Genomic DNA, 23,477 nt, shown 5'->3' on the forward strand with positions numbered 1-23,477 from the left:
AAAGATTTTTTGAAGAAAAAATTAATTTATGGAATTTATGAAAGAATTCTATAATATTAAATTTGTTTTGAGAAAATGAAAATTAAAAAAAAATACTCACTGGTAGTTTTTTGGGTAAAAACAGCTTGAAAGATTTCTGCTAGATTTGCTAGTTTAAAAGTTTAGGCCCAAAGAAACATTTACTTGAAATAAAAATTGGATGAACTTAAAGAGCATTCGGAATTTTCAAAACAAAAAAGCACATTCTTAAAATCGTCCAAGAAATCTAAATTTTTGAAAATACGGAAGGACGTAAAACACATGATGAAACTTAGATACTGTAAATAATTAAATCTAATTGATAAAATTCAAGAAAACAACAACATCATCCTGTTTCCTTATAGCCTTAGGCCTTTTCGACGCCCCTCTGAAGCTGGCGCCCTTGGCGGGGGCCAACCTGGCCAACCGCACGCTACGGCTCTGCCAACATTTGATAAAATTTGACTCGACTTTGACCCGACATCTGAATTTTTCCGCAACACCCCTGGAACATCCCTGGAATGTACTTGAAACCCCATGACATGCACGATTTGGTAAAGTCGAGAAAAAAATCTGGCAGTCATCGTAGGTTATGCCAGTGTTCAACAATTGGATCCTAAATGCAAAATGATAGTGTAATAAGATTTTTTTTTTTTCAAATGAAATTACAATGAAAATGTAATATTAAACAATGTTAATCTGTTAAGGACCAGTGATCCAAAATGTACTGTCAAAAACTGTAGTTTGTATGGTCTTGATTATCATGCAACAAAAACATTCACGTATGACCAGATGAAATATTCATGGGTGACTGTGACATTTGTTTAATCACGGCAAAAAAATGTAGTGGATTGGCAAATTGAGTGAACTAATGAAATCCCTCCTCTCCTCTTCTTGGCGTAACGTCCTCACTAAGACAAAGCCTGCTTCTCAGCTTAGTGTTCTATGAGCACTTCCACAGTTATTAACTGAGAGCTTCCTCTGCCAATGACCATTTTGCATGCGTATATCGTGTGGCAGGCACGAAGATACTCTATGCCCAAGGAAGTCAAGGAAATTTCCTTTACGAAAAGATCCTGGACCGACCGGGAATCGAACCCGTCACCCTCAGCATGGTCATGCTGAATACCCGTGCGTTTACCGCCTCGGCTATATGGGCACTTCATGAAATCCCAGTGGTTCCGAAAACTGCGAACGGGACATGCGTATAAATTAGGAACCGGAAGTGTGAAGAAGCGGAGACAAAGATTTTCGGATTATGCGTTCCGATGGTCATAACCACCAATGCAATGGAGCAGGGGAACAAAAGTCAGTGGCTCCCAACTGAATAGTTACGGCCCACGTCTAACAAATCAAAAAGTCTTATGCCATACGGATATTTTCGAACCTGGCTAATTGAGTTGATGTTGAAACCCGATATCCTAGGCCATTTTGGAAATAAATATTGCGCTTGGGGATTTGGGGACAATATAGGGACACTACTGAGGATTTCCGCCATCCTCAAAACGCCTCTGTAACGACTTTGAAATCAAATCCGCTAAAACCCCATGTAACGCACGTCAGGCCCTCCAAAACCCCCGAAAACGCCATATAACGCCTCCGTAACGCTTCTGAAATACGCCGAAAATGCTCTGAAGCCTTTTGGAATGCCTCCAAAATGCCCCTCAAACCCCCAGAAACCCCATGTAACGCACCTCAGACCCTCCGAAACCCCCAAAAACGCCATATAACGCCTTCGTAACATTTCTGAAATCCGCCTAAAATTCTCTGAAGCTCTTTGGAATGCCTCCAAAATCCCCCTCAAACCCCCTGAAACCCCATGTAACGCACCTCAGACCTTCCGAAACCCCCGAAAACGCCATATAACGCCTCCGTAACGTTTCTGAAACCCTCTGAAAATGCTCTGAAGCTTCTTGGAATGCCTCCGAAATCAACCTAAACCCCCCAGAAACCCCATGTAACGCACTTTATACCCTCCGAAACCCTAAAGAATGCCATGCAACGCCTCCATAACGTTTCTGAAATCTGCTGAAAATGCTCTGAAGCTTCTTGGAATGCCTCTGAAGTCCCCCTTAAACCCTCTCTGACCCCATGTAACGCACATGTGGCTCTCCGAAACCCCCGAAACGCCATGTAACGCCTTCGTAGTGTCTTTGAAATCGGCTGTAAATCCCCTGAAACTTGCTAAAAAACCTCCGAAATCTTCCTAAACAACCCCCTCCCCCCTCAGATCCCAAGTAACGCCCCTGACACCCTCTAGCACGAGTTATCCGCATTTTTCTTTCGCAGTTTTCGGAACCACTGGAACTCCAGCTCTACATTTCAAAACTGTCATTTCGTACTCCCATCATCTTGATTTGTGTTACAATCATGGTGGTGCCAAATGTTACATTAATGGTAGACGACATTCATGCATCGACGGCAGCATGAATGTAGTGTGTGACGGTAGTATGCAACGTTAGTCATGACGGTAAAGACGTTGCGACGATAATGAAAAAATGTACTATACGGTTCACTGTTAAGGATATCCTTCCAGTTCTTGTAACTATGGCGTGACTTTGATATTTGTGGTCGATTAGCCAGCAAAGCTTATTTCGTAACAGCAATTTCTTAAATGATGATGATGATGATGATGATGGGCTTGTTAGGGTAATACAGGCGGTAGCCAAAATATTTGGGATAGGCAACTTTTTTTTGGCAGACAATTAAACATTCCATAATAAATACAAATTTTCCCATAAATAATTTGAAAAGTCCCAGTGAAGAAACAGGGGTGTAAGCAGTAATAAATAATAAAAGTTCCATAAACAAATAAAAAATGCATAAATAAATCAAAAGTTTCCAAAAATAATTGGTTTTTGAGCAATTAAAAACTTCAAAAATGCAATGAATAAATCAACTGTTGCAGAACATGACGTCTCCACTCACAGACATTTTGATTCAAACCTGTTTAGATGTGCCTTGGTGAAAGCTGTGTAAGCTTGTGCTCCGTTCAAAGTTTTGTTAATTAAGAATGAATCAAGTCATTAGGTCCGAAATTTATATGTGTGATTATAATTTTAGTGTAATGTTGTCAACCGTTCAAATTGTCCATGTTCAAACCCACTTGACCTAAAAACAACCTTTAATGTGAGTAATTTTATGTTTTATGTAACAAATGACTTGACTACTCAAACTTTGTATGTAAATTGTAGTTTGCCCTGAAGATGAGTGAATAAACGCTCGAAACGTCGGCTATAATTAAAACCGTTGTTTTATAAGTAACCCGATGACCGAAAACGCGCCTGTAAATGCTAATTGTTGCAATAAAAAAAAGTCATTTTTCCCACCAAATAACTTCGAATTTTCCATAAATAAATCCGATTTTTCCATAATAAATTAGAAAATTCACAATAAAAAAATATCTAAATTACCCATGAAAAACAAATGCAGGAAAGAATGAGACAGTGAAATGCTGACTCGCACTTATATGACTGAAACGACTAAAAAGCTTGCGTAACTATGATTGCAATTTATCGAGTAATTGCTTGCTGTCCGAACTCGCTATCGCTCGTCGGACCTAAAAAAGGGATAACATCTATGTTTGCATTATACCGGGAAAATTCTTGGATCTGTGGTTTGCCTAGAATCGAATCGATGCAGTTGCGGTGCATCGGATATCGGAAACTTCGGCGGCCTTCTGCCGCCTCAGTTCCTCAATCTTCTATGCGGCTTCGCCGCATGGTCTACATATTTTTTTGGCTCAAAATGCATTTACGTTTATTGCTCGTTTTTTGACATTTATCGATAATTTATTTTTTTTGTTTATTGCACTTTTTGAATTATTTATTGTTTTTTCGATATTTTTTTATTGTGAATTTTCTAATTTATTATGGAAAAATCGAATTTATTTATGGAAAATTCGAAGTTTTTTGGTGGGAAAATTGGCTTTTTTTATTGCAACAGTTGAATTATTCATTGCATTTTTGACGTTTAATTGCTTAAAAATCAATTATTCATGGAAATTTTTGGTTTATTCATGCATTTTTTTTATTTGTTTATGGACGATTTGTTATTTATTACTGCTTACCCCCCCGTTTCTTCACTGGGACTTTTCGAATTATTTATGAAGAATGATCACTTTCTTATGAGTCGTTTATATTTTAGCCCTTTTTTTCTCTCACAAAAAAATTCAACATGCTGTAACTTTTCATGGAGTGCATCAAAAATGCCGAAGACTACTTTATCTTACTATGCTCACTAACTAGTGCTTCCCAGGGGCACAATTCTGTATTCTGATTTCAGAATGCTGAGCTATGATATTTTTAAGATTTGCGTGTTCACTAGCGCCGCCTAGTGTCAGAATTCCATAACAAGGGTCCGGTTTTATGTAAGTCAATGTCATACTGATCAACTTTTCCGAAGACACCATCTTTCTAAATTATCAGGATTCTGAGCTACGAGTTTTTCAAATCTTGCAAGTTCACTAGCGCCGCCTAGTTTCAGAATTCCAAAACAAGGGTCCGGTTTTATGTAAGTCAGTGTCATACTGATTATTTTTTTTTTCGAAGACACCATCTTCCTAAGTTATCAGGATTCGGAGCTACGAGATTTCTAAAGCTTGCATCTCTACTAGCGCCGACTAGTTTCAGAATTCTGAATCAAGGGTCCCGTTTTGTATAAGTCTCTGTCATACTGATCACCATTGCCAAAGACACCATCATTCTAAATTATCAGCTAAGTACAAATTATCTGAGCTACAAGATTTCCAAGTTTTCAAGCGCCGCCTAGTGGCAGAATTTCGAATCAAATGTCCCGTTTTATGTAAGTCTCTGTCATACTGATCAACTTTGCCGAAGACACCAACTTTATCGGGATTCTGAGCAATGAGATTTCGGAAATTTGCAAGTTCACTAGCGCCACCTTGTGGTAGAATTGCGAAACAAGTGTTCATTTTTATTTAAGCCTATGTCATACTGATAAACTTTGTCGAATACACCAAATTGCTAAGTTATCTGGATTTTGAGCAATGAGATTTTTAAAATGTTGCATGTTAAACATTGTCTTATAAATATTGTTCAGTTATGTTGCCGAATATTTTTCTCCGTGCTCGGACGATTTTTCGTCCGAAGCTCTAAGAATTTTGACAGAATTATTTTCGAGCATGTATCTAGAAATTCCTTCTCAGATTTGATAAATTCCTCTTTTTATTTCAATGTATTCTAAAAATCTATCGAACTGTATTTTTATTGATTGATTTTTCAGGAAAATTTCAAGATATTTTTTTAAGAAATTTGGTCAGAAACTCGAACATAAGTTTCTCGTCAAATTTTCCTACAGAATTATTACAAAAATTCCCTCAGAAGTGTGATTATTCCAATGCAATCTGAGGAAAGCGTGCCTTCCCATCCCTCCCTCTGGCTACGCCACTGCAAACGTACCTACCTACATTCCAGGAAAACTTTCTCGCCCGAGTGGCACCTGCTCCTCCGAGACGTGGTGAAGTTTTATTATTTTGTGGCCACCCCACTCGCTCCACCTTTTTGCACCACCACCACCAGGGAAACGGGGAAGCTCATCAACAGCTGGTGTAGCCACCGTGATTACCTAACGGCTGCAATGTGATGGCTTCCCCAATCGCGCGCCCCCATAAATGGAGTTGTTCTGTTGAACCACATTTTCACTTTTTCTGCTGGATGCATCTACCTAACGTATCGGTCGGTGGACTGTCTATATTGAAGGGCTTTGATTTCATTGAGACGAAGAAAAAATCGGTTGAAGCTCAAATGTATCAAATTTCACATATTTGCGGTATTCAGCTTCGTAACCGTGGAAAGCATCGACGAAATAGCCATTTGTCCTACCCTGAAACACCGCTAAGTGAATTATTCTCGAATTTCGTCCACCACCCACCCACCATTATTGGGGCGGAAACCGATCTGGACGAAAATATGGTGCACTGGAACTCTGGTCGGTTCGGACGGTTATTAGCTTTCACCGAATGAAATGGAAAACTACTCAACTCAAACTCATGTTTTCTGGTGGCGGCAATATGTTTCACCCTTCATTATTTGCCGATGATGCCATATGGATGGCTACCAGGAAGTTCTGGAACTAGTTGTGTTTTTTGTGCTTGCATTGGAATCCTGTTTCTGTTTTTTTTGACGATGGAAATACCAGCTAGTGAGCTTTATTTTATTGGGGTCGTAACAGCGGGGCCTAATGAGGGTTTGTAATCGGTTCTGTTGTGGTGATGTGAGTTTCGTTTTTGGAGGTTCATTTGCAATATTATGAAGTATGGGCTAATGAGTTTTCCAAATGGTTGTAAATACGTATGACTATGTTTCAATGAGAAATGATTGATGTATCTTTTTAGTTGCTTTATGTCATTTCTCCATTATTGGCAAATTGCATTCGTCCACATCGACTCTAACTGGCTCAAGTGTCGTTCATTTAGCTTTGTGCTTGCTGAGGTTCATGCAGTCAAACGTTCTTTTATTCATTCTTCTCCGTCTAGCGGAAAAAATCGAACCAAGGTCAAGCTTGCCTAATAGTTCTTCCTGCTGAACAACTTCGCCGAAATCGAAATTCTTCTAGCTCATGAAAGTTTGAAGATATACGCATTTGAATTCTCCAACTGGTTGACTTAGAAATATACTGTCTTCGATAAAGTTGCTCAGAAGAACAAAAGCTTCGAATACTCAAGGACTTCTCAAAGAAAATGCTGAAGAAATTTCGGAAGCGATTCTCAAAATAATTGAACAAGGAATTCCAAGTTTTGCAACGACAATGCCTGAGAAACTGCTAAAGGAGTTGTTGAATGACTCATATAAGGCGTTACTGGTGAAGTTTTCAAATAAATTCTCAAGTTTTTTTTTCCGAAGATGAATAATGAATGATCGTCGAAATTCCCGAAAAATCCTCAAATATATTTGCTTGAGAAATTTTGAAAGGATTCACTAATGAAACTCCTGAAGGGGAATTCAAAGCAAAGCAATCTCCAAAAAAAAATGTCCGAACTTTTCTAGAATTCCACAGAAATTATCAAAGAATTCACAAAAAATAAATTGAATAAATAAGAATTCACAGGAATTGCAGAAGGAATTCACAAAAGATTTCTATTAATTGCTTCTTAAAGGAATTTTAAATAAATTGCCAATTGGATCATGGAAATTGTAGATTGATTTCCAAAAAGCATTGATGATAAAATTCAAAAAAAAAATACAAGAAACACGCTCAAAAAATACGGAAGAAATTACAATGGAATTGCAAGAATAATCTACAGGAATTGCCAAAAAAAATACTAAAGGCATCATCCGAAGAATTCTCAAAGAGATACCCGGAGGAATGTCTGGGTCAATTGCAGAGAATGAAATTGGCAAGATAAATTAGGAAACCCAGATTAATCCACCTAGTGGTGATTGTGCCTTTCTCGTCTAACATGTACTCATGAACTTTCCGTCGACGTTAGCCTTGAAAACACTTTATATAGAAAAGCAACAGTTTTAAAAAAGCCATCATCGATTTGGGAAACTTATTGATGGTACATATTCCGATGTAAAGTTCAACAGCAAAACAGAGCTGAAAAATATCAGATCTCTCAGTTGACTGCTTGACCACCTTTTCCTTAACCCTAGTTGTGCGTTGGGGTCATTATGGTTCCATTCCATGCACTATGGCAGCGGGGTGAGCGTCAGCTTATGTATGAAGAAGGTTAACATTATTCACAATCACAGATCACTTTGTGATCTTCGCCAATGTTTATTTCAGCACACTTTAGGCTATATTTTATTACCAATGGTAACACGATTCATGTAAAATTTGACCTTCTTACGAGAAAAATGCAGAAAATGTAAATTTTCCATTCAAATTTCAATCGCAATGAAAAGAGCGAGGGCTCAACCAGCCGCACCCAAATTATGAGCAGTAATTTTAGAAACTAAAGGAGATTGAAGATTAAAGAAACTGTAATAGGTGTTGATGCGATTAAATTATTAATTTTTTTTTTCATAAAACGTTGATCCATCCTACTATACATTTACACCGCTGGAATCTGAAATGGTGTGATTTGAAGAGATAGCTTTGGTCACGATTTTGTTCTTTTGCTTATATGAAGACTTTGACCATTTCTTTACTTATAATCTTTCCAACGTTTACAGGCTATCAAAAATGCCACGATTTGATTTATCGCCTTTATTTTAGTCACTTTTATAATTCCACTATTTGATGTGCAACTTGCATGGGTTTTGTTAAATTTTACGTTTGACCACTTCCGGTGGGACACCTGGAACCGATTCCGGTTGTCTCAAATATGATCCGAGACTATGTTCTTGTCAACTGTTAATCGGGTTACCCGAAAAGCTGAAAATTAATGTGATCTGAGGCTGTTGTCTTGCTAACCATTCAGCAAATAAAAAAAGCCATGATTTTATGTATCGCATGTATGATTTTGGTTTACTTCTATTAAAGCACTTCCAATGGCACCCGCAACTGATTCCGAAATATTATTACAAGTTCTAGATGTGGCCTGAGACTATTTTCTCGTCGACGTTCATTAGATTTAATCAAAAACGCTATGGTTTAGTTCACTTCTATATTTTAGCACTTCCGGTGGGTTACTCGTCTCGTCACCAGCTTTGGAACACTACCGGTTCTCCCAAATATGGTCTGAGATTATTTGTTGGCTAACCGTTTATCGTGTTACTGAATAAGTCATTGATATGTTACATGTATTGGTTCTATTTTACATTTGACCTTTTCCGGTGGGACACCCGGAATCGGTTCCGTAACACACTGATATGGCTTGCATCTATTTTGTTGAAACTGTTTATCCTTTTACCTAAAAAAAAACCCGGATTAATCCACCTAGTGGCGATAGTGCCTTTCTCGTCGAATATGTACTCATGATCTTTCCGTCGACGTAAGCATCCTGAATCCTGTGAATAATTTATTTATAAAAGCAAGAATCCAAGCCATCATCGAGTTACTGATGGCACACATTTCCGGTGTTATGTTCAATGTATGTATAGGCAGCGCTGAAAAATATCAGACCTCTTAGTTGACTGCGTGACCACATTTACTATTACTGGAATACCATCCATACCAAGACGATAATAACAAGCTTAAATATAATTTATTTCTCAACCAAAAATCACTTTACAGTCTTCGATCCTGCACACTTCAGGCTATATTTTACTATCATTGGTTAATAGATTCAAAAAATTTGACTAAAAACTGAAAGCAAGTGAAAATTTTTGTACTGAATCCAATTCAAATTAGAACCATATCACAGAGCGCGAGGAGCAATCAGTCGGATCAAAATTTTGCGCAGCAATTTTAGACGCAAAAGGGGATTGAAAAACTTTGCTCGAGGTTGATGCGATTAAATTTCAATTTTCTCATGGAACCCCCATTCTACTGTATATTTACACCTCAGGAATATGAGAAGATTTGATTTGATGAGCCTGCATCAGTTTTGTCAAAATTTTGTTCTCTTACACATAATCATCGCTTGCATTGATTATTTTCACTGTTTTTACCACTTCCTGTGAGATATCCGGAACCGGTTCCAAGACTGTACCTATTGTCTCAAATATGGTCTGAGACTAGTCTCTTGCTAACTGTTGAACAGGTTTTCTGAAAAGCCAAAAATTGATGTGCATGCATGGATTTGATTCATTTTACATTTTGGTCATTCTGCCGGGACATACAAAATGGGTTCTACCTTTAGTCTCTAATGTGATCTGAGACTGTTTTTTTTGTAAACCGTTCATCAGGTTATCGGAAAAGCCGTGGTTTGATATGTCGCATGCATGGGCTTGGCTCTTATATGCATTTGACCAATACCAGCAAGATACCCGGAACCGGTTCCGGAATACTACTGGTTGTCTCAAATATGGTTTGAAACCATTTTCTTGCTAACCGTTCTTCAGGTAATCTAAAGAGCCGCGATTTGATGTGTTGCATGCATGGATTTAATTCACTTTTACATTTGACCACTTCCGGCGGGACATCCGGAACTAGTTCTAGAGCACCGCCGGTAGTCTCTGCTGGCTATTTTCCTGCTTACCCTTCACCAGGTTATCCAAAAAGCCACTATTTGATGTGTCGCATGCATGGGTTTGGTTCCCATCTACATTTGACCACTTCCGGCGGGACACACGGAACCGGTTCCGGAATACTACTGGTTTTCCTAAATATAGTCTGATTCCATTTTATTGCTAACCGTTCATCAGGTTATCTGTAGAGACCCGATTTGATGTGTCGCATGCATGGGTTTGGTTCAATTTTATATTTGGCCACTTCCGGCGGGGCACCCGGAACCGGTTCCGGAACACTACCAGTAGTCTCTGCTGGGTCAAGGGCTATTTTCCTGCTCACTGTTCATCAGGTTATCGCAAAAGCCGCTATTTGATGTGTCGCATGCATGGATTTGGCTCATTTTTATATTTGGCCACCTCCGGCGGGACACCCGGAACCGATTCCGGAATACAACTGGTTCAGATATGGACTGAGAGTATTTTCCTGCTTACCGTTCGTCAGGTTATCGGAAAAGCCGTGGTCTGATATGTCGCATGCATGATTTTGTAGCATTTTCATATCTGACCCCTCCCTGGGGTACCGATCCGGAACACCTAAATGGCCATAACTCCGGAACGGCTGAACTGATCCGAACCATTTTCAATAGGAAACATGCGTCGAATGAACCGTCGGTCATAAAAATCGGTTGAGGTTTACTGCCAAAAAGTGATGTGAGTTTATTTTGTACACACACATACTCACACACACACATACATACACACACACAGACATCACCTCAATTCGTCGAGCTGAGTTGATTGGTATATGTGACTCGACTCTCCGGGCCTTCTATCAAAAAGTCATTTTTGGAGTGAACATATAGCCTTTCCAGTACACTTAGTGTACGAGAAAGGCAAAACGTGATTTGAAGTATCGCATGCATGGGTTTGGTTTCACTTCCGTCCCGGAATCGGTTGCGGAACACTACCGATAGTCTCTTAAATAGTCTGAGCCTATTTGCTTGCAAACGTTTATTAGATTATCAAAAAAGCCGCGCTTTGCTGTGTCGCATGCATGGGTTTGGTACAATCTCATATTTAGACACGTTCGGAGGAAAACCCGGATCTAGTTTCGGAACTACTGACAGCCCATAATGTGGTCTTAGCATACTTCATTGAAAACCGGTCATCAAGTTGTCGGAAAAGCCGTGATTTGATGTGCCGCATGCAAAATCTTGTCAAATTTTATATACGGCCACTTCCAGCGGAACTCCCGCAACCGGTTCCGCAACACTACAGATAAAGTCTGAGACTATTTTCTTGCTAACTGATCATCAGGTTATCGAAATTGCAGCAGGTTGATGTGTCGCATGCATGGGTTTGGATCCCTTTAATATTTGACCACTTCCAGCGGGACATCCGAAACTGGTTCCGGAACACAACCGGTGCAGATGTGGTCTGAGACTGTTTTATAGCTAACTGTTCATCAGGTTATCGAAATTGCCGCCATTTGGTGTGTCGCATGCATGGTTTTGGTTCACTTTCATATTTGGCCATTTCCGGCGGGACACTCGGAACCGGTTCCGGAACACTACCGGTTCAAATATGGTCTGAGACTGTTTTCTTGCTTACTGTTCATCATTTAATCCAAAATGCCACAGTTTGATGTGTCGCATGTTTGTGTTTGTTACATTTTTATGTATGGCCCCTTCCAAGGGTACTGGTCCGGAACACCTAAATGGCCATAACTCCGGAACGGCTGGACCGATCCGAACCCTTTTCAATAGGAAACAATGGGACCAGATTCCGCGTCGAATGAACCGTCGGTCATTAAAATCGGTTGAGGTTTACTGCACACACACATACACTCATACACACATACACACACACAGACATCCCCTCAATTCGTCGAGCTGAGTCGATTGGTATATGTGATTTGACCCTCCGAGCCCTCTATCAAAAAGTCATTTTTTGGAGTGAACATATAGCCTTTCGAACACCTTAGAGTACATTCGCACTCTCCCACCTGAGCACTACTTCATTTTTACCGACAGTCTAAGCTCTCTGGAGGCTGTTTGGTCAATGAAACCGATGAAGCACTCAGCGTACTTCCTGAAAGGAAGACGCCAAGTCTTGAGTGCTTTGTCCAAACGCTCATACATCATGACCATAGCTTGGGTCACTTCACATTGCTCAATTCCGGGCAATGAGAAAGCGGACTCTCTGGCTAAGGTGGGCGCTAGCGAAGGCGATATTTACGAGCGTCAAATCGCCTTCGATGAATTTTTTGCATTGGCCCGTCAGGAGACCTTGATCAGCTGGCAACACAAATGGAGAGATGGGTAGATGGTTGCACTCCATAATTCCACAGGTGTCGAAGAAGCCATGGTTCAAAGGGTTGGATTTGAGCCGCGATTTCATTCGTGTGATGTGTCGGTTGATGTCCAACCACTATTTGTTGAACGCACATACCTTCCGTGTCGGGCTCTCAGAAAGCAATCTCTGTGTCTGTGGCGTGGCTTACCAGGATATCGAACATGTCGTGTGGGGATGCAATGAGTATCGTGAGGTCAGATCTGAGCTGCATGAAATTCTCCGGGTCCGAGGAAAACAACAGAAACCCGTTAGGGAAGTGTTGGCAGGACTTGATTTGGAATACATGAACCTGATTTACCAGTTTTTGAAACGTGTTGATGTCAGAGTTTGATGTAGTACGTTCCTTGTTTGCGTTGTCCGCCTTTTGGTTTTGTTGTTCGCCCCTGTCTGTCGTCACCCCCCTTCCGTTTGTCCTCTTCTTGTCGTTGTCTACCGATAAAGTCCTTTCTTTTTGGTTCCATTACAGATATGGACAATTGTCCCATCAATGTTTTAGTATAAATTTAGTTTTAAACCCATTAATCCCTCCTTCCCAATTTTATTTTATTTTTTTTTCAATCCTTAACCTCGAAACAGCCGCGAGTACTTCGGCTTCCCAAACTAACATAGTTTTAAGGCAGTAATAAATTGTAAATTGTAAAACCATTGTAAAAACAAAATATTTCGGCTCAGTTATGCCCATGTGGCGCCCGAGCCTTCCAAATAAACGAACAAGTAAAAAAAAACCCAGATTAATCCACCTAGTGGTGATAGTGCCTTTCTCGTCGAATATGTTCTCAAGATTTTTTTGTCGCCATAAGCTTCCTGAATCCTGAGAATACTCTAGAACTAAATAAATCTCATTTTCAGTGTCAATAATTGAGCTAAATCCAACAACGCAAACCATAGTTACAGCATCTCAAACTTGGCCATTTTGTATGAAAATCGGCGTTTGTCCGATCAATTATGCACCACAGTGTACACATAATCAACTACCTTCCATAAACATGAAAATTGGTAGAGAAACTCAAAAGATATGAATCGGCAAACATCGCACATGGAAAATAAGAAAAATTTTCACTAACACTCACCCCTATCCACACCAGTAGCTTTCAAACCAATTGATAAAAATTGATGAAATTTTGCAAGATTGTGTCTCTATAAGTATCGTAACTGATAACAAAAACTCATAACTATCATCACAGAACCTTGAACTGTAGCGTAAAAGTACCATCTAGGGTATCGGAAAGCTTCATTGGCATAATCCCCTCATTCGGCCTATCTTAACGTTAACCAAAAACTCAAACAAACACGCATAACTGGAGATCGGAAAAGCTATGCGCCACACAACTGTAACATTTCGTTTCAATTTTAGCATTTTGGAGCATTGAAATTGAATGAAAATGTCACTTTGTTTAGCTTTTGTAGACGCCATGATTCTTCGGCTTAGTGGGTAGTCTATATACATGATCATTAATGGCCTGATTCTGGAACATTTCGAATTGACTTTTCGATAACTGAACATTTTATGCGACGGTCAAAGACGCTATTATGATCTTGTATATTTGTTTTCAAAGAAAAATAACTATTTTACAAATTAAATGTGGGCCGAATATTGAGGACATTTTTTTTACTATGTACCCAAATCTTGGCCCATCAGTAAAGTGACGTCAACCACATTGCTTACGATTGAACCAGAAAGAACGAACGGGAAGAAAGATTTTGTGTGCGGTGACTGTTACAATATAACACAAAAATGGAGTTGCATTGTTTTCGTTACAAAATTAAGAAAGAACTTTAGTTTAAGTTATTTCTTCATAGTTATGTGAAAATTTGGCTCCGAAAATGTAATTTGAAAGCAAGATTGGTGAACAAACAGAGATAATACTTCAGCAGAAATATTAAAAAATATTGAATAAGTGGTTCTAGCGTTTGGAAAGCAATAGGCCAACGTTGTATCCACTAATAGGCCAATTTTTGTACCGTAGACCATCGTTGCATACCATCGCATCGAATCTTTTCAACGCACTAAGGGCCAGAATCGCAATCTAGCGGAACAAAATTAATTACTCCAAAACGAGGCATTTCCGATACATGGTGTCTTCGACAAAGTTGTTTGACATTAGCAGGGGCATCTATTGCTATGAACGTAGTAGTTCGCAACTCGTCCGCATAGGTGGCGCCACCATCTAACTTCTTTGTTTTACGTCCTAGAGATTTGGCGTCTTCGGTAAAGTTGTTTATTTTTGCAAAATAAACAACTCTTTCTCAGACGTCAAAATTCCACAGCCTACTGTTTTCGAGTTATTTAAAAAATAAAAACCAATCAATGAAAAAACAGTTTTTTAAGCTTATTTTGACATTTTTACTAGAAACCGTGTGAGTTTTTATTTTTTCCTAATGCATATGTGTCAAACCAAACACAATGTACGGGAAAATGTTGAATATTATCATTAAAAATTAAAAATAAAAATACAAATTCGAAAAAATAGTGTGAATTTCAAGGCCTAATATCTCACAAAGCGCAAAAAATCGCAACTTCAAATTTTCAGCAAATACGGAGCAATACTATGTGAACATACTGCCAAAAATTTGGAGAGGTATTTTTTGGTGTTTTTGAGATAATAGCTTTTTAGTAACAGTATAAATATAAGTATTGTCGGCATGTAACTATTCACTGTTACACATTAGAGAGTTTATGTATTCGAAAAAGTTGTTCATTTTGACTAAATAAACAACTATTTCTTAGACGTCAAAATTCCACGGCCTACTGTTTTCGAGTTATTGCATATAAACTAAATAATATTGATAAAAAATTACAATTAAATACCTTTTGATGCAGTAGTATGAACTATTTTTATTGTTATGACTTGCAAAAGATTAAAAGATATCTTGACCCATGCTGACAATAGTAAGCTGATATTTTCATGACTTACTATGTATCGTAAAAGCAATAACAATAAAAAATACTTCATACTATTGCATCAAAATGTGTTCTATTGTCATTTTTATCAATATTATCTAGTTTATATGCAATAATCCGAAAACAGTAGGCCGTGGAATTTTGACGTCTAAGAAATAGTTGTTTATTTAGTCAAAATGAACAACTTTTTCGAATACATAAACTCTCTAATATGTAACAGTAAAAAGTTACATGCTGGCACTACTTATATTTATACTGTTACTAAAAAGCTATTATCTCAAAAACACCAAAAAATACCTCTCCAAATTTTTGGCAGTATGTTCACATAGTATTGCTCCGTATTTGCTGAAAATTTGAAGTTGCGATTTTTTGCGCTTTGTGAGATATTAGGCCTTGAAATTCACACTATTTTTTCGAATTTGTATTTTTATTTTTAATTTTTAATGATAATATTCAACATTTTCCCGTACATTGTGTTTGGTTTGACACATATGCATTAGGAAAAAATAAAAACTCACACGGTTTCTAGTAAAAATGTCAAAATAAGCTTAAAAAACTGTTTTTTCATTGATTGGTTTTTATTTTTTAAATAACTCGAAAACAGTAGGCTGTGGAATTTTGACGTCTGAGAAAGAGTTGTTTATTTTGCAAAAATAAACAACTTTATCGAAGACGCCAAATCTCTAGGACGTAAAACAAAGAAGTTAGATGGTGGCGCCACCTATGCGGACGAGTTGCGAACTACTACGTTCATAACAATAGATGCCCCTGCTAATGTCAAACAACTTTGTCGAAGACACCATGTGTCGGAAATGCTTCGTTTTGGAGTAATTAATTTTGTTCCGCTAGATTGCGATTCTGGCCCTTAGTGCAACGTAATTAAGTAAGTTCTTGAATATTTATGCTAGTTTACTTCCAATTGCAGAAACATGCACTGCCTAGAATGCGTGATAGAGTGAAGACATCATTTATACTGCTATTAACTCACGAGTTATGGTCAAAACTGTCAAGGCGGCTGGCATATTAGGCCAAGGAACGGTACACATACCCTACTATGCGAATGAAAACTGGTCATGATTGTACAAAATGCTTATAACCACGTCTGATTGTTTTTCATCCACAGTTATAAGCAATGCATCGATTTTTATGAAATTTGGCACAAAAAATGAACATACACCAAAGAATTGTCAGTCAATTATTTGGCCAACTTCACCGATTTATTATAGAGCTGCAGCCGTACTTCTGTGTCCTGATTATAGCGGATACAGGCTTTACTGCCGGTAATCTCAGGTGTGGTCAGAGACAATTTTCTTGCTGCCCGTTTATCTGGTTATCGAACATTCTTGTTGATTTGATGTATCGCATGCCTGGTATGGTTCACCATTTTAATTGGCCTCTTCCGGTGCGAAAGCTGGAACCAGTTCCGGAATACAACCGGTTCAGATATGGTCTGAAACAATTTTCCTGCTTACCGTTCATTTAGTTATCGAAAAAGCCGTTCTTTGATGTGTCGCATGCTTGGGTTTGGTTCACTTTTTTGATTGGCCACTTCCGGCGGGACACCTGGAACCGGTTCCGGAATACAACCGGTTCAGATATGGTCTGAAACTATTTTTCTGCTTACCGTTTATCTGGTTATCGAAAAAGCCGCTCTTTGGTGTGTCGCATGCATGGGTTTGGTTCACTTTTTTTAATTGGCCACTTCCGGCAGGGCACCTGGAACCGGTTCCGGAACACTACCGGTTCAAATAAGATCTGAAACTATTATCCTGTTATCATTTAACTGGTTATCGAAAAAGCTGCTATTTGACGTGTCGCATGTATGGGTTATGTTCACTTTCTTATTTAGCCACTTCCGGCGGGACACCCGGAACCGGTTCCGGAACACTACCGGTTCAGATATAGTCTGAGACTATTTTCCTACTTCCCATTCATCAGATAATCGAAAATGCCAGGGTTTGATGGGTCGCATGCATGGGTTGGTTGCATTTGCATATCTGGCCCCTTCCTGGGGTACCGGTCCGGAACACCTAAATGGCCATAACTTCGGAACGGCTGGACCGATCTGAACCATTTTCAATAGGAAACAATGGGACAATATACCACGTCGAATGAACCATCGGTCGTTGAAATCGGTTCATATTTACTATCTAAAAATTAGGTGACCTTTTTGTACACATACACACACACACACACATACATACACACACACACACACACACACACACACACACACACACACACACACACACACACACACACACACACACACACACACACACACACACACACACACACACACACACACACACACACACACACACACACACACACACACACACACACACACACACACACACACACACACACACATACATACACACAGACATCATCTCAACTCGTCGAGCTGAGTCGATTGGTATATAACACTTGACCCCTCCGGGGGCTCTATCAAAAAGTCGTTTTTGGAGCGAACATATAGCCTTTCGGTACACTTTGGTGTACGAGAAAGGCAAAAATATAGCCTTTCCAGTACACTTAGGCAAAAAAGGAATTTATTGAAATACTTTTCGAAAGATATCTCAGTAACCAAATGTTCAATCGAAATAAAATTTTAGGGTCTTTTACAAGGATATTGTAGCTTTCATTTGGTGCTAAGAGAACCCAAATAGGTTGACAGACGGCTGAGATATTTATTGTGATGCACTTGGTCAAAAATCTTAAAAAGTTTAGCTGTATAAATCCAAAGTACTCTTTGAAAACTATCTCTGTAACCAAATGTCCAATAGAAATAAAATTTCAGAGCATTCTACTAGGATGTTGTAGCTTATATTTGGTGCTAAAAGAACCCAAATCGGTTGACAGACGGCTGAGATATTTATCAATATGCTATATGTCAAAAATCTCTCAAAAAGTTTACCTATATTACTTCAAAGTACTCTTCGAAAGATATCTCGGTAAGCAAATGTCTGATCGTCAATAGGTTTCTACTAGGATGTTGTAGCTTTCATTTGCAACTAAGAGAATCCAAATCGGATATCAGACGGCTGAGAAACATGCGTGACTTTTTTTGTATCAAACGCACACACACACACACACATATACACACACACGCACAGACATTTGCTCAGTTGGTCGAGCTGAGTTGATTGGTATATGAGACTCGGCCCTGCGGGCCTCGGATCGAAAGTCGGTTTTTCGAGCTGTATTTATACCCTTCTTATTGAAATTACTCTCAAGTACTTTTTAAAAGATATCTCGGTAATCAAATGTCCAATCCAAAAAAGATTGTTGTAGCCTTCATTTGGTGCTAAGGCGCCGTCCACAAATTACGTAACGCTCTAGGGGGAGGGGAGGAGTATGGCCGAGCGTTACGGCCCATACAAAAATTTTAGGATTTTCATACAAAAAAGCGTTACGGAGGGGGAGGGGGGGGTCAAAAAAGATCGCTTTCAGCGTTACGTAATAAATGGATGCTGCCTAAGATATCTCAAATTGGTTAACAAACGGCCAAGAAATTTATTATGATACACTAGGTCAAAAAACTTTCAAAAAGTTAAGTTGAATTTCTCCCACGTACTTTTCGATAGATACCTCAGTGTCTAAATGTCCAAACGTAGTTAAATTCTAGAAAGCTAGGATACGGTAGCTTTCATTTGGAGCCAAGAGAACCCAAATCGGTTGACAGACGGCTGAGATATTTGAAATGATACACTTTATCAAAAATCTCTAAAAAAGTTAAGTTGTATTACTCCCAAGCACTCTTGGAAAGATATCTCAGTACAAATGTCCAATCGTAATGAAATTTAATAGGGTTCTGGGATGTTGTAGCTTTCATTTGCTGCTAAGAGATCTCAAATCGGCTGAGAAATTTATTGTGAAACACTTTGTTAATAATCTCAAAATTTGGTTGTATAAGGGTCATTCCATATGAAGTGACCGAAAAAATGTGAAAACTTGCAACCGACCATCACGGATTTGAACCAAATTTGGCTGAAACATTTGTTTAGATGGAAAAAGTAAAAATCCAAATTTTGGTGCCGATCGGATCACCCCTCGGCCCGTGGCAGCACCCCTCGTTTTGGCCGATATGAAAATTATCCTCTCTTACTTTTATTTTTATCATTGAAACGATTGCCCCTACACATTTTCGACCTTTGGCTTTTTTAAAGGAAATCGTTCAGGGAATCCAGAAAAAATACTATTTTTTTGATACAGTGTTGCCAGTTATCATATTTTTCAATTTTAAAACTAAAAATCGATTTTTCTCAAAATACGTATATTTTGATTTTAAAAATTTTGATTCCATCGTGTTTATCAGACGTTTTTCGATTGAAAAAGCTTAACTCCCCAAGGTAATTTGCGTCGTTCCTGAGATATAGCGTTTTTAAGAAAAAATATTAATTTTTTTTTTCATATAACGTATCATATAAAATCAGGTGCACTTTATAAATTTCGCAAAAAAATTGTTCGATGCCATATAAAGACGTTTTGTGTTGATTTGAAAAATATCAAGTATAAAAAGAATTTAAAAAAATGTAACAGTGTTGCCAGTTCATCAATTATGAGTCTATCGTAATGGACTAGCATAACCCGTTGAACTAAAAAAATGTATCTATTGACATCATCAGTTCTAAACAAATTTCATATATTTTAACATTATCTGAAAAGAAATGCTGCCAAATATGTAATATTTATTGTAGAAACCTTAATTTTACTAGAACATTAGTATGAAATCTAATTAACAAGCCAAAAGTATTTTTTATTAAGGTTTAGTACATTTGGCAACATTGACGTAAAATATATTCAGGAAAACATTTGATGAGTGTATTTATAAGCAACAGTGCTGAAAATGTCATTTTGATTTAACTACATTCAATGACCCACAGCTAATTTCAGAAGCTGAACCTGAAAATATAAAATATGATAAAATATGAAGTATGATATCCTTTGGAATTAGATAATATTAGATACTACGCATCGTCGCGCAACTGGTAGCTCAGACTTCAGGATTTTTATTTTATATTCGAAGGTCCAACTCCTTATAAAAATCCCTGTAAAAATATCTTTTGATTGATTTTTAAGGCAGTGTTGCCAAGTATGCTACACTGAGACCACTTTCTATAGCCGTACCCTCAGTTTCACATGTCTAGCAATATCAAAGATAGAATCGATATGGAAAACAATATGCATCTGATAGTTATTGCAAAATATGATGTTTGCAAGCATAACTTTCTTCATGTGTATATTTTCCATATCAAAAATATAGTTTTTCGACAATTTGGGCAACCATTTTCTATAGCCGCACTTCGGGTTTTCCTTAGATTAGCTGCTTTATCATAAAGTATGCTCATTATTACTGCTTTAAACGACCAAATAAAGCTTATCAAGACCAAACCGAAGAAGTTTAACGAAATACTTAAGTAACAATGTCTTTTAATACGAGAAATAGGGCACAGACTTGGTAAACTGGTGTTTTATGGATAAGTTATTGAAGATATCCCAAAAAAACTAAAAAAATCGAATTAAATCTCAAGTATAAATGCTGCTGACTCAAAACAATCATTGCATTATACTTCCGGTTTCAATTTTTTGCGTATAACCCTTATTAACCTAATTAAATTGTAAAAAAAATCGATTTTTTAAGCTTTTAAATGGAAAAATCATAAGTTTTTGTGTATCAATTCTGATGAAACTTGGTAAAGACATCGTATACAACATCAATATACAATGAAGATACTTCGGGAATTCATCAAACTCAACTTGGAAGGTCAGCATTGTCTTCGCTACCATTTAAAAATAAGATGAATATTTTAAATTATGAAGACGATTTGTAATAAAAGCTGTTCCATCCAACTTTCCATCAATTTGACGATATTTGGTTAAGTAAAAATGATGTGTTTCTATCAAAAGATTTCAAATATAGGTGTTCCTGTTCATTTTGGGGCAAAAGAAAAGAAAGGGGTTATGATTGTAGTCTTCCTGTAGTTCTGGTTGATTTTATATCATAAATTGTAAAATTGGGCTAAATTTAGTGAAGTGCTGGCGCAAAATTAAGCTCTTGCATCCATTAGGATTATTTAAATCTGTATTGATGAGGATCATTAGCAATTGTTTAGTTGAATTTTCAGTGATATAATGTCATAAATATTGCGTATTCATCCAAATAAAGCGAATATTTGGCTAAATTTAATTCTAAAGTTCCAGAAAAGTGATTGTTAAATTGGTATTACAGCCTTAAATCTTATAGAAATCATCCAAGAAATCATGTTTCAAATAAATATTGCCGATAGGAAGCAATACAATATATTTGTCCACTTAAAATATTGTTTTTGTGATTTAAAGAGAACGTTTAAGTAAAAATAGTGAAAGTTAACTAGTTTTTTGTACTAAGAAAACTAATTGGTTAATTTTTTCATTGCTTTTCGTTAGTTTTATTTCCAATTTGCTTAATTTTGTCATTTGAGACAGTTTAATCAAATGATTTCTTATAAAAAATCAGATTACCGAAGAAGAACCCGTAGTGCGGCTATAGAAAATGGTCGCCTAAATTATGGAAATAACGTGTTTTTCGCTTAATAAACAAATAGTTTACAATACTTATTCATGTAAATCATATACTTTACAAACACTAGTTGATACACATCGTTCCATATATCGATTGAATCGTAAAAAATGCTAGAAGTGCGAAATCGGGGGTGCGGCTATAGAAAGTGGCTGCAGTGTAGTATTTAGCGGAAACGCAAACAACAGGTGCGGGGATGCTTAGTATTGCGTTTACTTTTACTGGATTGCAGAATAATAGATCATGTCCTTTATTGTCCAGAGGCAGAGAAGTTAAGAACAGTGTTGAGTATTGTGTTGTCTATTGATGTGATTGCATATGGTATGAGTTTTTGTTTGTTCTTCGTGGCGAAGAATGAACAAAAATTTCTGAGTGAAATGGATTAGTGGCGTTTGCTCCCTAGAGCCTACTTTTCTCAGGCTTGTTTTGCATGGAAAAGGGATCGGTTGTATGCGAAGGTTAATTCCGATAAATCAAATCGATTGTTCGAATAATTATAGGTGACTTCCAGATCGAGAATGTATAGTATCATATTAAGGATCGGTATATTTGCCTCACTCCATTCATATTCACTCCTCTTTGCTGAACCGAATCAAGAAAGATGCAGCAAACGGATTGTCGTGATCAAGCACGCAACCCCATCACCAGTGGAAAGCCATGCGCAAGTTGCTTGACATGGATATTCGTTGCCGTTCGTCGCAGTTTTGATCGCAAGCGAATGAATGAAGGGCGAATGGTGAAGAATGCTGGTGAGTGATCGAAGTGGCTGCTGTCGTCACTGATAAGCAAACACACAAACTAAAGCGACAATCGTTCGCTGCGATTAATCATGGAGTAGCAATTATGAATTGTGTTGCCATCTATGCTCATACTCATGCAGTGTCGCCAAATGTACTCGTTATGTATAAAAAACAGAAATCATTTGTTTTTATTTGGTGTTATCTATTTACGAAATCTTTTGTGTGAATTAGATGTTTACAATAAAAATGACATGTGTGGCAACACTTCCATCTACAACATCGTTGAAATGAATAAAATGGCAATTTAAATGAATTCACAATAGATACATTTAATATTTTAACAATTTATCCTCATCTTTTCCAATAAACCTATTTTTTTATTGCTAACTATCAAACTAACAATAACTGTCAATTATCGGGTCATTTTGTCAGATAAGATCATAAACAAGAAAACACAGACAAACAGACGTAACATTGGAAAAAATTCCAACGACCACGGTTTAACGATCTTTTTAAACCTTTATAGTTGTAGCTTTCACAACCAGAGGTGCGCACACATCATTTTTCTAAGCGTTAGACGTTTCACCTAGTGTGAACTAAGCGATGGATTTTCGCGAAAATTTTTCTAGGTGTTACGTCTGTTTGTCTGTGAAGAAAAGGTCAACAACAGGGTCGTTAGAGAAGATGTGTATTAGTTTTATCTTGCTCACACATCTTGCAACACACATGGTGCGATTTTTCAGAATAACCTGTACTTTGTCAAACACTTGAAGGTTATGTTTCATGGTATAATAAAAAAGGTAAACCGGCAACACTGTCACGATTTTTTTTAATCCTTTTTATACTCGATATTGTTCAAATCAGCACAAAACGTGATT

General features: G+C 37.7%; 1 protein-coding gene across 3 annotated transcripts in view; it reads left to right on the forward strand.

Moving 5' to 3' along the window:
- LOC109408473 (uncharacterized) overlaps positions 1-23,477 on the forward strand; it is an 810,302-nt gene that overhangs the window by 489,676 nt on the left and 297,149 nt on the right. The gene's annotated exons all lie outside the window — the stretch shown is intronic.

The sequence above is a fragment of the Aedes albopictus genome, chromosome 3, assembly GCF_035046485.1.
Source record: "Aedes albopictus strain Foshan chromosome 3, AalbF5, whole genome shotgun sequence".
Taxonomy (NCBI): Eukaryota; Metazoa; Arthropoda; class Insecta; order Diptera; family Culicidae; genus Aedes; species Aedes albopictus.